This window comes from Scardinius erythrophthalmus (genome assembly GCF_964197995.2).
Source record: "Scardinius erythrophthalmus genome assembly, chromosome: 5".
Lineage (NCBI taxonomy): Eukaryota > Metazoa > Chordata > Actinopteri > Cypriniformes > Leuciscidae > Scardinius > Scardinius erythrophthalmus.
The window spans coordinates 15,303,138-15,318,583 of NC_138225.1; positions in this window are offsets into that span (position 1 = coordinate 15,303,138).

Consider the following 15,446-nt stretch of genomic DNA (forward strand, 5'->3'; position numbering starts at 1 on the left):
AAAATCGTCAAAAACAATGCATTCCGGTGGGAATACTTGATCTTAAGTCAACCAATGACATTGCAAAAGGAATGAGGCAATTCAGTGACGATTATGGCAATGAAATTTATATTTGCAGAGAGAGAGAGAGAAGTCACTGATCTTTAGTTTTAGAGTTGTAAGAGAGCCAAGTAAAACATGGTTAACAGAAGCAAAGCCTTATGGGTAGAGTAGTGTGAAAGGTACCACAGCAGAAAAAAACCCTCAGCCTGTGGCTGCTACTATACACAGTAGGTTGAAGAGAAAAGAAACTAATAAGGCTGCAAGAAGTGGTTTTGTGGTGAGATGAGGCCTTAGTTGGCATCTCATGGGTAAGTTGTCAATGCAGTTTGGATCTTGACCAGGTTGAATGTCACTGAAAAAAAAGGAACATGCAAAACAATAACAAGAAATAAATGTAACACCACAAGTCAGAACAGTTTGGTGGGGGATAGATTGCACATTGCATGCTCAATAAATATTTAAAACTGGCCTGCAAATCAATGAGACAACGCATGAGCATTAAAAATGTTCAAAAGCAGGCGTTACATGAAGAGGAAATCTTTTTTTTCTCAGCTGCCTTTGATCAGTGGCTCATTGTGGGTTTGCAGGGTCACTGCTTACTGTTCCATTGTAGCTAGCCATGGTCTTCACCCCATTAGTTTTTATGGGTCGTAGAGAAAGGACCTGCCCTAAAGGTTTTTGTTTGATTATAAAGCGTTCACTTTGTAGAAGAACTGTTAACTTAAAAAACTATATGTAATGTGAACAATACATATGTTTGATAGTGCTCTACCTTTAATAGCTTTACCATGTAATGCTAAGCTCGCTAAGTTCAAAGAAACATTCATCATTAACCAAAGCAAATTCTTATTATGCATTACTCACAACGACCGAAATATTTCATCATGGTTAAGATGTCGAATCCTGCAGGCAAGTAAATGTAGAAAACAAACATTAGTAATACACAAGGTTTGTTTACAATTAGCGTCATGCTAAATTTTACACAGGGCAGTTAGGGACTACATTGTGCGATTCATTTGCATGTTTCTTTTTCTTAACAGAGTGAATATAGAAGAGCTACAAATATTTTGTTTAGCTGTTGTGGTTTCGTACATTTGCATGCTGCCTGCGCTGATGGCACATTAGCATGCTAAGAAACTTTCTCTGTTAAGTCCTAAAAAGAGGAACTAACCCCAGACCACAGGGAAGCTAAGGACCCACACATTCACATATAGTACGCATTTACACACTTAGATGCACTCAAAATAAAAAAACTGAAACATTCTCCTATTTGATAAATAACGATTATTTATACATAAAAGGCATGGCTACTTCTGTTAGCATAGTATATTTAAAAACTCCTGCATCAGGTTCAGTTTTTGCAAATATGAACGTGTCGGAATGTCCCGTTGCACTTTACTGCCCTTTACTGCTCATTACTGTTGTAATGGCCATAATGAGAGACATGAAAATGCAGATAGAGAGAGAGAGAGAGAGAGAGAGAGAGAGAGAGAGAGAGAGAATTTAACAAAGAGCTTTACGTCAACTATATGTTCATGTGCAAGAGTGTATATGCAGACGTCTGGCTCTACGAGAATGAGAGTGCAACGTCTGAGGCAACACTTTTTGCATGTTAAATCATCATGTCTTATCAAAAATCATATCATAATCTCACTTTTGCTAGCTTCCGCTTTGACTACACGTACCCACATGGTAGTCACCATGTGTTTATTATACTGGACTGACTCTAGCTTTTCTGTAGTATATCAATATTTCCTTGTATTTAAATTCTTGCAGCATTTTGTGCATCAACTGTGATCTCTAACTCAAAGTCTGTATGCAATGTCGGTGATCTTGAATTTATTAAAGCGGATTAAAGCGGATATTCGAGCTGACCCTGAAGAAAGGTAAAAGGCTAAAAGGTTTTTGTTGTGAATCATCCAAAAACACATATTTTAAAGATTGTTCCATTTGTAGTAAGTTGCGTCAATTAAAGAACATGTGGCTCAAACTATTTCCCTCACGTCAGCATGCAAGGAATACCATGACGCTGCAAAACTAGCAGGCACAGTTTTGGGTTCTTCAGAAATGAAGCTTTTTGTGGTGACTTTGGTTTGACACTTCTGTGTCTCACGATGCAGTGAGCAGGGAATAATGATCGCATGGCTTTTGATTAGCCAATGTATTGGTTATTGCCTAAATACTCTTTTTTTTTTTTTTTTTTTTGTTGTCGTTTGTCTATTGACAGCAGTTTCTAACATAAGCACTGACATAAGCTAGCTAACTATTTAAAACGTTTCGGTTACTCACGTAACCTCTGTTCTCTCTAGAAGAGGGAACGAGTATTGCGTAGTTGCTTACGCTACGGGAAAGCCTTTCTTTTTTTTCGAGATACTGAAGCCAAAAATTATCCTTAATTTTTATAATCTTGTCAACGCAGTGCGGCAGCCTGCAGACCTAGGGCAAGCTAACTAGCGCGCCCATTGGCTGCCCTGCGGCAACTGCAGCAGCCTACCGCTGAGCCCTTGGCGTGACGTCACGACCAATGAGCGCGCTTGGCGCGCTTAATGCGTCACAGCCCGCGAAAAGGGGTGTGGCTTAGCGTATATAAACAGGGCTCGGAGGCTGCTTCTCTGGTTTCTGTCGCATGAAGCGAAATGAGCTCGTGGCGCGAGCACGGCGGGCTACGCAATACTCGTTCCCTCTTCTAGAGAGAACAGAGGTTACGTGAGTAACCGAAACGTTCTCTTACGAGAGGTTCTCTCGTATTGCGTAGTTGCTTACGCTACGGGAACGCCCTTGTCAACGCCGTGCGCGCCCAGCATCCACTGAATGAGTCCCAGGGAGAGCCCGGGGAACTTGATAGCGGAGGGCCGGGCAGCCCGAAGAGGGCTAGCGCCGTACATAAGCACACACTAGGGGGTTAGGAGCGGCATGGCCGGTCCTAACTGACAATTCCCTGCATAGTGCAGCTCAACCAGTAGAGCTAAATCACACAACGTAGCCCGCGCACAGATAGTGGGCTGGCATACGCGAGACTTAGACTGATAACACTTTCGCCTGCAAGGCGGGAACATCCAGGTTGTAAAACCTAACAAATGTGGAGGGGGAGGCCCAGCCTGCCGCTGCACAAATGTCATGAATGGGAATCCCGCTGGACCATGCCCACGACGAGGCCATGCCTCTAGTGGAATGAGCTCGAACGCCCAATGGGCACTGCAGGTCTTTAGACGCATAAGCAGCAGCAATAGCGTCCACTATCCATCTGGACAGGCTGTGTTTCGAGGCGGCGAGACCCTTGGTGCGCCCACCAAACGAAACAAAGAGCTGATCCGAGCGCCTGAAAGCGGCGGACCGTGAAATGTAGTTTCTCAACGCCCTGACCGGGCAGAGGAGATTACTATCGGCCTCGCTGCCGTGCGTCGGCAGGGCTGAGAGGGAAATGACCTGTGCTCTGAAGGGAGTGCCCAAAATTTTTGGAACATACCCATGCCTCGGTCTGAGAATGACTTTGGAGTCATTAGGTCCGAACTCGAGGCACGCGGCGTTAACAGATAACGCGTGAAGGTCTCCCACTCGTTTGACTGACGACAGAGCTATCAGAAAAACGGTTTTGAGCGTGAGGTATTTCATATCCACAGTTTCCAAGGGTTCGAAGGGATGCGCTCTCAGGGCCTCCAAGACCAGAGAGAGATCCCACATAGGAACCGAGGGGGGTCGCGGGGGGTTCATCCTCCTGGCTCCCCTAAGGAAGCGGATGACGAGCTCGTTCCTTCCTAATGCGCGGCCCTGCTCAGACACCGAGAGCGCTGAAATGGCCGCAACATAGACTTTGAGCGTGGAGGGGGACCTGCCCGCGTCCAGTAGCTCTTGAAGGAAACACAGTACTCGCGACACCCCACATGTCTGTGGATCGAGCCCCTTAGCAGTGCACCATGTGTTAAACACCGACCATTTCGACATGTAGAGCCGCCTCGTAGAGGGGGCTCTAGATTGTATGATCGTGTTCATGACCCCGTCTGGCAGATTAGCGTGTAATCGTTGAGGCTCCACGCATGCAGAGACCAGCGCTCTGGATGGGGATGCCATATCGATCCGCGTGCTTGAGAGAGAAGGTCTCTCCTCACCGGTATCGGCCAGGGGGCTGAGTCTGCCAGCTGTATTAGATCCGGGAACCAAGCTTGGTTCTCCCAGCATGGGGCTATGAGGAGCACTGAGTGGCGCGCTTCCCTGATTCTCTCGATGACCTGAGGCAGCAGAGAGACCGGGGGAAAAGCGTACAACGGGCCGCTGGGCCAGATCTGGGCCAGCGCGTCCTCGTTCTTCGAGAAGAACTCTGGGCAGTGAGCGTTGTCTTTTGACGCAAAAAGGTCGACTTTCGCTTTGCCGAACCGTCGCCACAGTGACTGGACTGTTTGGGGGTGTAGAGACCACTCCCCAGGGGGAACGTTGTCCCTGGACAGTCTGTCGGGGCCCTCGTTCAGGTGGCCAGGCACATGCGCGGCTCTCAGCGAGCGCAGAGAGTGCTGAGCCCACACGAGGAGGCGTTCCGCCAGGGTGCAGAGCATCTTTGATCTGACACCGCCCTGGTGATTCACGTAGGCCACTACCGATGTATTGTCCGTGCGGACTAGAACATGGTGACCGTGGAGGAATGGGAGGAAGTGTTTGAGCGCTTTCTCGACCGCGAGCATCTCTAGACAGTTTATGTGTAGGAGATTCTCCTGGTCTGACCAGCGGCCATAGACCGGTCTGCCTTCGAAGAGCGCTCCCCAACCTAGGTTGGAAGCGTCTGTCGAGACAACTTTCCGGTGTGAAATCACTCCCATAGTCACTCCTGTGTGATACCATTCGGCTGCCAGCCAGGGCTGCAGGGCTGAAATGCATCCCTGATTCACTCTGACTCGCAGGCCGCCGGCCGCCCAGGCTCGGTGGGGCACGCGCATTTTCAGCCAGCGTTGGAGCGGGCGCATGCGCAGTAAACCCAGCTGGAGCACTGCTGCAGCTGAGGCCATATGCCCCAGGATACGCTGGAATGTCCTCAGCGGAACCCGGCTGCCTATTTGGAGGGATGCGGCGAGGAGGCGGATGCGGCGCGCGCGCTGCTCCGACAGTCTGGCCGTCATAGCCACCGAGTCCAGTTCTATTCCAAGAAAGGAAATTGACTGACGGGGCGATAGCGAGCTCTTGGTCCAGTTGACCGAGAGACCCAGCTCCTCCAGATGGCTGAGAAGCGCTGTTCTGTGAGACACAAGTTCCGTCTCTGACTGCGCTAGAATAAGCCAATCGTCCAGATAATTCAGTATCCGCATTCCCTGTTTCCTCAGGGGAGCGAGGGCCGTGTCCATGCATTTCGTAAATGTACGGGGTGCCAAAGACAGGCCGAACGGCAGGACTGTGTACTGATATACTCGACCCTCGAAGGCGAATCTCAAGAATGGCCTGTGACGGGGAGTTATCTGGATCTGAAAGTATGCGTCTTTTAGATCGAGAGAGATAAACCAGTCTCCTGGGCGAATCTGCGCGAGGATTTTTCTGGTTGTGATCATTTTGAACGGCCGTCTCATGAGGGCTTTGTTCAGATGTCTCAGATCTAAAATAGGTCTGAACGCTCCGTCCTTCTTGGGCACGAGGAAGTAGCGGCTGTAAAAGCCCGACTCGCTCAAAGAAGGATGAACCTGTTCTATAGCCCCTTTGCGCAGCAGCTTCGCTATTTCTGCTTGAAGCAAGTGCGCAGCTTCTGAACTCACTCTTGTCTCCGTCTGTGCTGTATAGCGCGGAGGACGACGAGCGAATTGAAGTGAATAGCCGTGTTTTATAGTTTTCAGCACCCATTCTGATGCGCCCTGAATCGCTTCCCATGCTTCCGCATGCATAGCTAGGGGTCGAATGGTCTCTGGGCTCAGATCGCCGCGCTGCGCGGGATGGGGAGCCTGTATCAGAGAGAAAGGCGCGGTGCGCGCGCCGCTGGTGCTCGGACACGGGGGCTGGTAAACAGTATTGGCCGACTGTACAGCGTTCAGAAGCTCGGTCCCGTCGGATGGAGCGTGATTTGCTGTCAAACATCCCAGGCGCGAGAGCGGCGTGGGGATTATAATGTCTACAAGTGAGTGCGCGTGCTCGTGAGCGGGCGCAGGGTTTACACTTATGACACGGCCAGTGTTTGGGAGCTTTAGAGGGTCCGTGACCCAAGGTAACTGGCTGGCAGAGCGAGCAGCGGGTAGGTGTGAGCACAAGGTTGTGGGCACATTTCCTACATTTAATACTCGAGCGGCTTGCGACCGCTTCATGAGAGAGCGCTCTGTACGCGTTACCATGGGGACCCTGTTTGTGTGAAGCAGTGAGCACATGGGAGTGGGCACATTTTCTACACTTATAACACCCTCGGCTTGAGCCGCTGTTGCCCGGGGTAACCGAGTGGCAGAGCGAGTTACAGGTAGATGTGAGCACAGAGTTGTGGGCACATTTACTACACTTATTACTCGAGCGGCGTGTGACCGCTTTATGAGAGAGCGCTCTGAACGCGTTACCATGGGGACCGTGTTTGTGTGAAGCAGTGAGCACGTGGGAGTGGGCACATTTTCTACACTTACAACACCTTCGGCCGGAGCCGGAAAGCCCGAATTTACACTCTTTCTGAGATTTATTTGGGCCGCCGTAAAAACGGCGTTTGTGTGCAGGCGAGCGAGTGGTATTACTGGCTCGTTGGCTGCGGTGTAAGCTGCTGCAGTAGCCTGCACTGAGGGGACTGACAGAGCTGGGCGTTTTGATGGCGGTCCGGCCGCAGCGGGACTCAGCCATCTCTTCCTCCCTGCGGGTGCTAGGAGGACTTCGCGGGCTCAGACTTCAGCGTTATCTTGGGACGCGGACCCTGGGGGGGCGGCGGTCTGTGACGGCTGGTCGAGCGCGACCTAGGGCGGCCGCCCTGGCGTCGCTGCGAAGTGGTTGGTGGCCGAGACGAGCGCTGTGTGGAGCTGCGCGCAGGAGGCTAAGCTTGAGAGCGGCCTGCGGCCGGGCTCGAGCGGCGAGGCAGGAAGAGATTCATAGCCTGCGACGCCTTCTGCACTTCAGAGAAGCGGTCCACAATCCCGCTGACCGCAGGGCCGAAGAGGCCGGTGGGCGAGAGCGGGGCGTTGAGGAAAACAGCGCGTTCTGACTCACTCATATCCGCCAGCGTCAACCATAAGTGTCTGTCGATGACGGTGAGCGCGGCCATAGATCTGCCGATGGCTTGTGCAGCGGTCTTGGTAGCACGGAGCGAAAGGTCCGTCGCGCTGCGCAGATCTGTTAAGGCTGTATGATCCGAGCCCTTCTCGTCCAATTCGCGGAGGAGGTCGGCTTGCAGGATCTGAAGAACAGCCATCGAGTGCAGGGCAGAAGCAGCTTGGCCGGAGGCGGCGAATGCGCGGCCGGCGAGAGCTGATGTGGTCCTGCAGGCTTTAGACGGCAGGGCAGACTTTGAGCGCCATCTAGCAGACGGCGGGCAAAGGTGCGTTGCCACCGCTTCCTCAACGGAAGGGATGCCGGTATAGCCTTTCTCGGCGGCCCCGTCCACCTGGGAGAGAGCCGAGGAGACAGACGAGCGGAGTCTAGCGGAGAAGGGCGCGTTCCACGACTTCGATAGCTCCTGGTGGAGCTCAGGCAGGAAGGGTGCTGACCTAGAGGCTGGCGCTTGGCGGCGGCTAGGCAGAAAACACCCGTCGAGTCGGTTAGGCGCGGGCTCCTTGGGTGGGGACCAGTCCAATCCCAGTCGGTCGACCGCTTTGGTGAGGAGGCGGATAAGCTCCGCGTCGACACTGGAGCGGGACCTGCCAGACTCAGGAGTCGAGGAGGCGGAGCGGTGAGAGCCCGACCACTCCTCGCTGTCCGAAGCAAGCAGAGAGCAGCTGTCAGCGGCGTCATCTGCTTCATCCCCTGAGGCGACGGCAGTGCGGGCAGTAGCCGGCCGCTGCGCGTCGGTGAAGGGCGGGGGAGAAGGAGAAAGCGAGGCTCGCGGGAGGGGCTCCGGCGAGCGCTCAGCTATAACCACCGGCTCGGGAGGCCTTTGAGAGCGGCGTTTCTTCTTACGCGGCCCTGAGGAGGCAGCCGGGGAAGGTGGAGGATCGTCAAACATGGCGAGTCGAGCCCGCAGGGTCGACATCGGCAAGTCCTCACACTGTTCGCAGCCGCCCGAGTTGAGGGCGCGGGCTGCGTGGTCGAAGCCCAGGCAGAGAGCGCAAACCACGTGGCGGTCTCCATCGCTGAGCGGGGCTCTGCACGAGCCACAGGATGAGCGAGGCATTTGCAACAACGTCTCGCGCTCTTTTAGATGCAAAAGTGTGTCGCGGGGCGAACACACAACACATACAACACAGAGCAGTAAAGGATATGATCGCCGGATAGCGAAGCAGGCAGGGAAAGCTGAAGGCGGCGAAGGCGGCCGGCGTCCTCAGGCTGAGATCCTCGGCGTGCTGGTCGCTTGTTTCGACGGCGGCTTCCTCAGAGAGCAGCGATGCGAAGAGCTTCGCTGAAAAGACAGAAATCAGAGAAGCAGCCTCCGAGCCCTGTTTATATACGCTAAGCCACACCCCTTTTCGCGGGCTGTGACGCATTAAGCGCGCCAAGCGCGCTCATTGGTCGTGACGTCACGCCAAGGGCTCAGCGGTAGGCTGCTGCAGTTGCCGCAGGGCAGCCAATGGGCGCGCTAGTTAGCTTGCCCTAGGTCTGCAGGCTGCCGCACTGCGTTGACAAGATTATAAAAATTAAGGATAATTTTTGGCTTCAGTATCTCGAGAAAGAAAGGCTTTCCCGTAGCGTAAGCAACTACGCAATACGAGAGAACCTCTCGTAAGAGAACATGAAAGTATCGCGCGCGAACGATTCGAAAACATACGGAGCTTTATTTACGGTAATTACGACATGTCGTGAACGTTCATATTAACACACATGTAGACCTGGATTAACTAAAAGTAAAACGGTAAAAACACTTTTTTGTGTGTGTGCAAAATCTCTCATCTTCATTTAGTTTAAGTTGAAAATAGCTACACACGCGCGCATATATAAAATAAAAATGACCAATTATTTCAAATGAAAATGGAAAATTTAATAATGAAAAATAATTTAAAACTTTAATTAAAATTATAATAATCTCTCAGCGATATAAAATGATTTATTATCCTCATACTATCTAATTTCTACACTACTAAAAGTTAAATCATCTTCAATATTAGTTCCTGCTAAGATTGTGGGTTCGATTCAGTGAACACATACTGAAAAAACATATAAACTTGAATGCACACTAATTTGTTTTGTATAAAGCAGCTGTCAAAAATCCATGTAAATGCATTTCTGTATCTTGTTTTACCATAGCTCAAGTTATTTTCCACAAAAGCAACTCACAATATAATAAAAATATCTGTTAAGGACAGTGCGAGCCATTTAATAAGAATCAGATCCAAAAATTACCTGTCTGCTTGTAATGCAATTATTCATTTGGCTAAACTCATAAGATTTTGAGCAGCTGAATGTCAGCAGTGCAGATTTCCTTCCTGTTCATTGTTTTAAAGGGTGGAAATCTTTCTTATTAGACTTGATATGCTAGCGGCGGCTGAGTTAAATGCTAAATGATTAGATCTGCTAACGAGGGCCAGGCGTTTTCAGCGCTGAGAGTTATGATAGTTGTGTTCACTGGAACGGCTGGGGAGTCCTTATTAATTCAGGTGACTGCTGAATGAAGTGTGTCAGCGGTTATATGACCACACCATGGGATTCATGTGGGTCTCCAACAAACCACTCCATATTTACCTAAATTAACCACACGTAAACATACTCTTGAACCTTTACACACACATCTCTGGTCTGTGCTGTGACCTATTACAATTCTTACTGTCATACCTGAACAGTTATTTGCTTGAAACCACATACGCATTTAGACACACCTAAACCCAAGCAAGTCTAACCACACACATAAAGAGATGCCTGTGTTGGAAAAAAAATAAAGAACTACACATCTGTCTGGCCGGGTTTCCCCCTGTAATTTATATGCATTGTTTCACAGAAGGCCTATTGGTGATTAGCAGGCAGATGAATTTTGTTTGCATATAATGTATATGTACAGTCATGTGAAAAGAAAGGACAGCCTATTGAATTCTGTGGTTTTATGTATCAGGACATATTAAAAAATATATATCTGGTCCTTGGCAGGTCTTAAATTTAGGTAAATACAACCTCAGACGAACAACAACACATGACGTATTAGCCTACACCGTGTCATTATTGAACAAAAACTATGCCAAAATGGACCCCCTTACTGCTTCCATAGGAATTAAGAGTGTAAGTAGCAGTCAGGTACTGCTAATCAAATGCCTTGATCATCAGCAAGCGTGACCAACTCTATAAAAGCAGAAGTTTTGGCAGTTTTTTTGGTCTGGAGCATTCAGGTGTGTGTTAACACAATGCCAAGGAGGAAAGACATCAGCAATCTTAGAGAAGCTATTGTTGCTGCCCATCAATCTAGTAAGGGTTACAAGGCAATTTCCAAACAAATTGAAGTCCATCATTCTACAGTGAGGAAGATTATTCACAAGTGGAAAACATTTAAGACACTCGCCAATCTTCCCAGGAATGGATGTCCCAGCAAAGTCACCCCAAGTTCAGACAGTGCGCTTCGAAGAGAAATTGCAAAAAAAAAACAAAAGCTACATCTCAGACTCTACAGGCCTCATTTAACACGTTAAATGTTAAAGTTCATGACAGTATAATTAGAATTTTTTTTTTTACAAAAATGGCTTGTTTGGAAGGGTTGCCAGGAGAAAGCCTCTTCTCTCTTAAAAAACATGGAAGCATGGCTTAGGTTTGCAAAGTTGCATCTGAAGAAACCACAAGACTTCTGGAACAATGTCCTTTTAACAGACGAGACCAATGTGGAATTTTTTGGCCATAATGCACATCGCCACGTTTGACAAAAAACTAACATGGCATATCAGCACAAACACCTCATAAGTGGGGTGATGATTTGGGCTTTTTTTGCAGTCACAAGACCTGGGCACCTGTAGTCATTGAGTCGACCATGAACTACTCTGCATACCAAAGTATTCTAGAGTCAAATGTGAGGCCATCTGTTCGACAGCTATAGCTTGGACGAAATTGGCTCATGCAACAGGACAATGATCCCAAGCACACCAGCAAATCTACAACAGAATGGCTGAAAAAGAAAAGATTCAAGGTGTTGCACTGGCCCAGTCAAAGTTCAGACCTCAACACGATTGAAATGCTGTGGCAGGACCTTAAGAAAGCGTTGCATAAACAAATGCCTGCAAATCTCAATGAAATGAAGCAACGTTGTAAAGACGAGCGGGCCAAAATTCCTCCACAACGATGTGAGATACTGATAAAGTCAAATAGAAAATTATCACTTCATTGGTAGTCATTAGTCATTGCAGCTAAATCTGGTTTTACAAGCAATTGAATCATAGGGTATCCATTTTGGCTTTATAAGTGTAATATGTCATGTGTTGTTGTTCATCTGAGATTGCATTTACCTAATTTTAAGACCTTCTAAAGACCAGGGGTGCGTTTCCCGAAAGCATCGTTACCCAACTATGGTCGCAAGTTCCGTCGTTATCAGCATAGTTCAACAAGAAGGTGTTTCCCGAAAACATATTTCTAATGAACATTCGCAAACAGCATCGCAAAATTGTGTGGTTGGAGCGACAGCTCTCGATCTGTGGTTAGAAGCTTAGTTTCTTGTTTGCATGACGTGGACTCAATAAATCCTTAACTTGAGCCAAATAAGCAAGCTGACATTCAGTACAATCTATATATTTTATTTAGAATACAAATGTAATTTACGTCTTTTAGTTTGTCAAGAGATTTAAAGTGTCGTTTTTTAGTGCGCATGTGCGAACGTGCTCTACTACGTAAGAACAAGCCTATTATTGAATCTGGAAATAAAGCAAAATAACTGAGAAAATGAGAAATGTCCGTAATTTATCGCAAAACATCTAGCATCAATTCAATCTCAAACAGATTCATTGAAGTAAGTTATTAATCCAACACCTGCGTGACATCATTAACCAATGTGGTTGAACGACCAATTTGCGACAGTACGGTTTCGGGAAACAGTCGATCGTGACTAGCTAGTTGATTTCTTCAACGATGCATCGTAATATGGTTGTTAAGCACAAGTTACGTCGTTGTACGGGAAACGCACCTCAGATTTGTTTTGTTTTTATTATGTACTTCTGTATAAATTAATAGATCCAAGCAAAATTGATTGACCCATTTTTTGATTGCATTTATTGATAGCAAAAGCATGATCACATTAGCCAAAATATATCAAATAAAAAAAAAAACACTGATTACTCGACTCACTTTGTGAGTGCAGATTCTGTGTGGCCTGGTGATTAAATCAAATAAAAATGAAATGATAGCCTGCTATAACATTGTAACATGCTATAATCACAACGATCACTATCATTGCAAAAAGTCATCACAGAAAATTAAAGCCTAACAGTCAATCTGAAAACAGTATAAAACATATGACAACAACCACAATTGACTTCAATTACAAAGCCTGTCAGTTTAATTTCAGATTCTTAGTTTGGCACTTTTGTGGAAGCGTCTTGGCCCAGCCCGATGAACTATTGCCAAGAATTTTAATAAGGCTGAAGCCAAGTCGTACATGAAAATACATGCTTCATGTTGATAAAAAATGAGAGTGGTTTAGCTGTTAGTGGTGATGTAATGAGCAGTGTCTGTGAAGTTGTGTTTAAAACGTCGGGAACGCTGTCCCTCTGTTGCTAAGGTGAGCAGTTATCTGTGGTCTGTATGTTTGTTTTCAACACTCTTTTGCCACTTGAGAATGCGGTGTTCACCATTGTCTTTTCAGCAATCGTAAATCTTTAGCATAATCTCCCGTCAAAACATGGAAGATAACAGATAATCATCTCTCTTTTTACTGGGGAAGCCTGGGGGTTTGCAGGGTGGCCAGTCGACGAGACTACATGCCGGCTGCCACACGTACACACACACACAAAGGAATAGACACAGTCTGGTGGAATATCACAATAATACATGTAAAAGAATAATTTTAGATAAAAAAGTTAATGTATTCATTGGTGGTGTTTACTTAGTCAAGCATCACTATTATTATTATTAAAGGGATAGTTCACCCAAAATGAAAATTATCCCATTATTTACTCTCCCAAGCCAGGTGTATATGACTTTCTTCTTTCAGCCAAACACAATGAGAGTTACATTAAAAAAATATCCTAGCTCTTCCAAGCTTTATAATGGGAGTGAATAGGAACTGAGATTTTGAAGCCCAAAAAGGCGCATCCATCATAAAAGTAATCAATATGTCTCTAGGGAGTTAATAAAGGCCTTCTGAAGGAAGCGATGCATTTTTTTAAGACAAAATATCCATATTTATTACTTTATAAATTATAATCACTAGCTTCCGGTAACGGCCTTACGCTAGTCGAGTTCCGGTGGAAGAGTGACTTCTGACCCGACGTAGTTTAAACTTTGGAGTGCATTCTTAAAAATAAAGGTTCTTTTTTGGCATCTATGGTTCCATGAAGAACCGGCAACATCCTTATAATCTTTCCATTGAACAAATGTTATTTCTAGTGGATAATTATATATTATTATTATTTTTTTATATTTAGAGTCTGAGATGTAGCTTTTGTTTTTTTTGCAATTTCTCTTCGAAGCGCACGGTCTGAACTTGGGGTGACTTTGCTGGGACATCCATTCCTGGGAAGATTGGCGAGTGTCTTACTTTATATTATTCAAATGTTCTTCACACTAAAAATGTTTTTTTGTTTTTATAAGGTTCTTTGGGCAACCACTAAACCAATAAAGTATTAAACTCTGGAGTATATAGCACCAATACAGATATGAATGGTGCCTCAAATCATACGTCTTGTTGAGTAGAGGTGTAATATTACTTTTCCAAGTAATTGAACGTGATTTATCCATTGCTAGTGAATGGAAAATCACTGAGAATTGAGCATGTAATCTTTTGATCTACTAGAACTGTCTAACAATGCTCTAGCAAACACAAACAACACCTTGACCATTTTAACCAAGGTGTTAAACCTTTGAACCGGTTTTCTTTACTTAAACCACCTGATTGAACATCTCACTAAAATAAAATTGGACTTTCCAACACACATAAATGAAAAATATGGCAACTTTTAAAAATTTGTGATTGCTTTTCCTATTAGATGCTTAGTTTATTCTCACGTGTGGTTGGACGATAAAACTTGTGCTTCATTGGTGAATCATGGTGCTAAAAGTTCATCAGTTCATCAGTAGAAGGGGACGGAATGGGGCATTACGGTAATCAGACACACACTTACGCAGAGTTCAGCAGTTCACACTTGGTAAAGCATAAAGAGGGGGCGTTCAGGTAGATGACAACAGCGACAGATGGAGTGAATGATGAGCGAGAGAGAGACAGAAGAGGAGGAGTTGAAGGGGCTTTTTAGGGACGGAAAGAACATGTCTTTAGTGGGAATGAGAGGTGATTTGAAGGCCAGAGAGGGAAAGGTGTGTGCATATGTGTGACCATAAACACAGATCCTCTTTCAAACAAATCTAAGCTTCTGAATGGAAGAGTAGCCGAAAACTTACACACATAACAGTGACTGTCTGGTGGTGAAACTGGAATTGAACTGGTCTTAAAATGCATTTTTGGGAATCTGCTTTGAAACAGTAACCTCTACGATACAGGCTGCTCAAAAAAACTACCCTTTGTTAACTATACTACAAACTACCAACAAAAAGTACCAAAAACTACATTTTTAAATGAAGAATATCCATCCAAATGAATCAGTTTACTAAAATGAATTGACTTCCCAATGATACAATTAAGTTTTTTTTTTTTTTTTTTTTGAACCGGTTCACTTACAAGAACCATCCAATTGACGAACCATCGGAACAATCCTATTCAATTAAATTAGTTAGACTTCAATCTACTGTAACGATACGTTGGAAATCTAATATGAAATTTATATGTACATGAAATTTTAGATATAAAATATGTACTTTTAAAATGTGACCTGCCCCCCCTTCCCCCTTAATATGGTCATTTAAAAAAAAAAATATAGCCCTTTAGTCTTTATGGTCAAAGGACAATGGGTAGCAAAACACTCCACATACCTTTTCAGTAAATGTTACCATTACCAAAATTAAATGGAAAGAATGGTCCATGATGTTTTTATTTGTATTTTCAGAGCAGTCATCCTAACGGACACAAGACTTTTAGATGCCAAAGGCAAAACGGTCTTTTCAGTGAAAATCACCTTATTTGCATGAACTCTTCTCTTCTCTTCTCTTCTCTTCTCTTCTCTTCTCTTCTCTTCTCTTCTCTTCTCTTCTCTTCTCTTCTCTTCTCTTCTCTTCTCTTCTCTTCTCTTCTCTTCTCTTCTCTTCTCTTC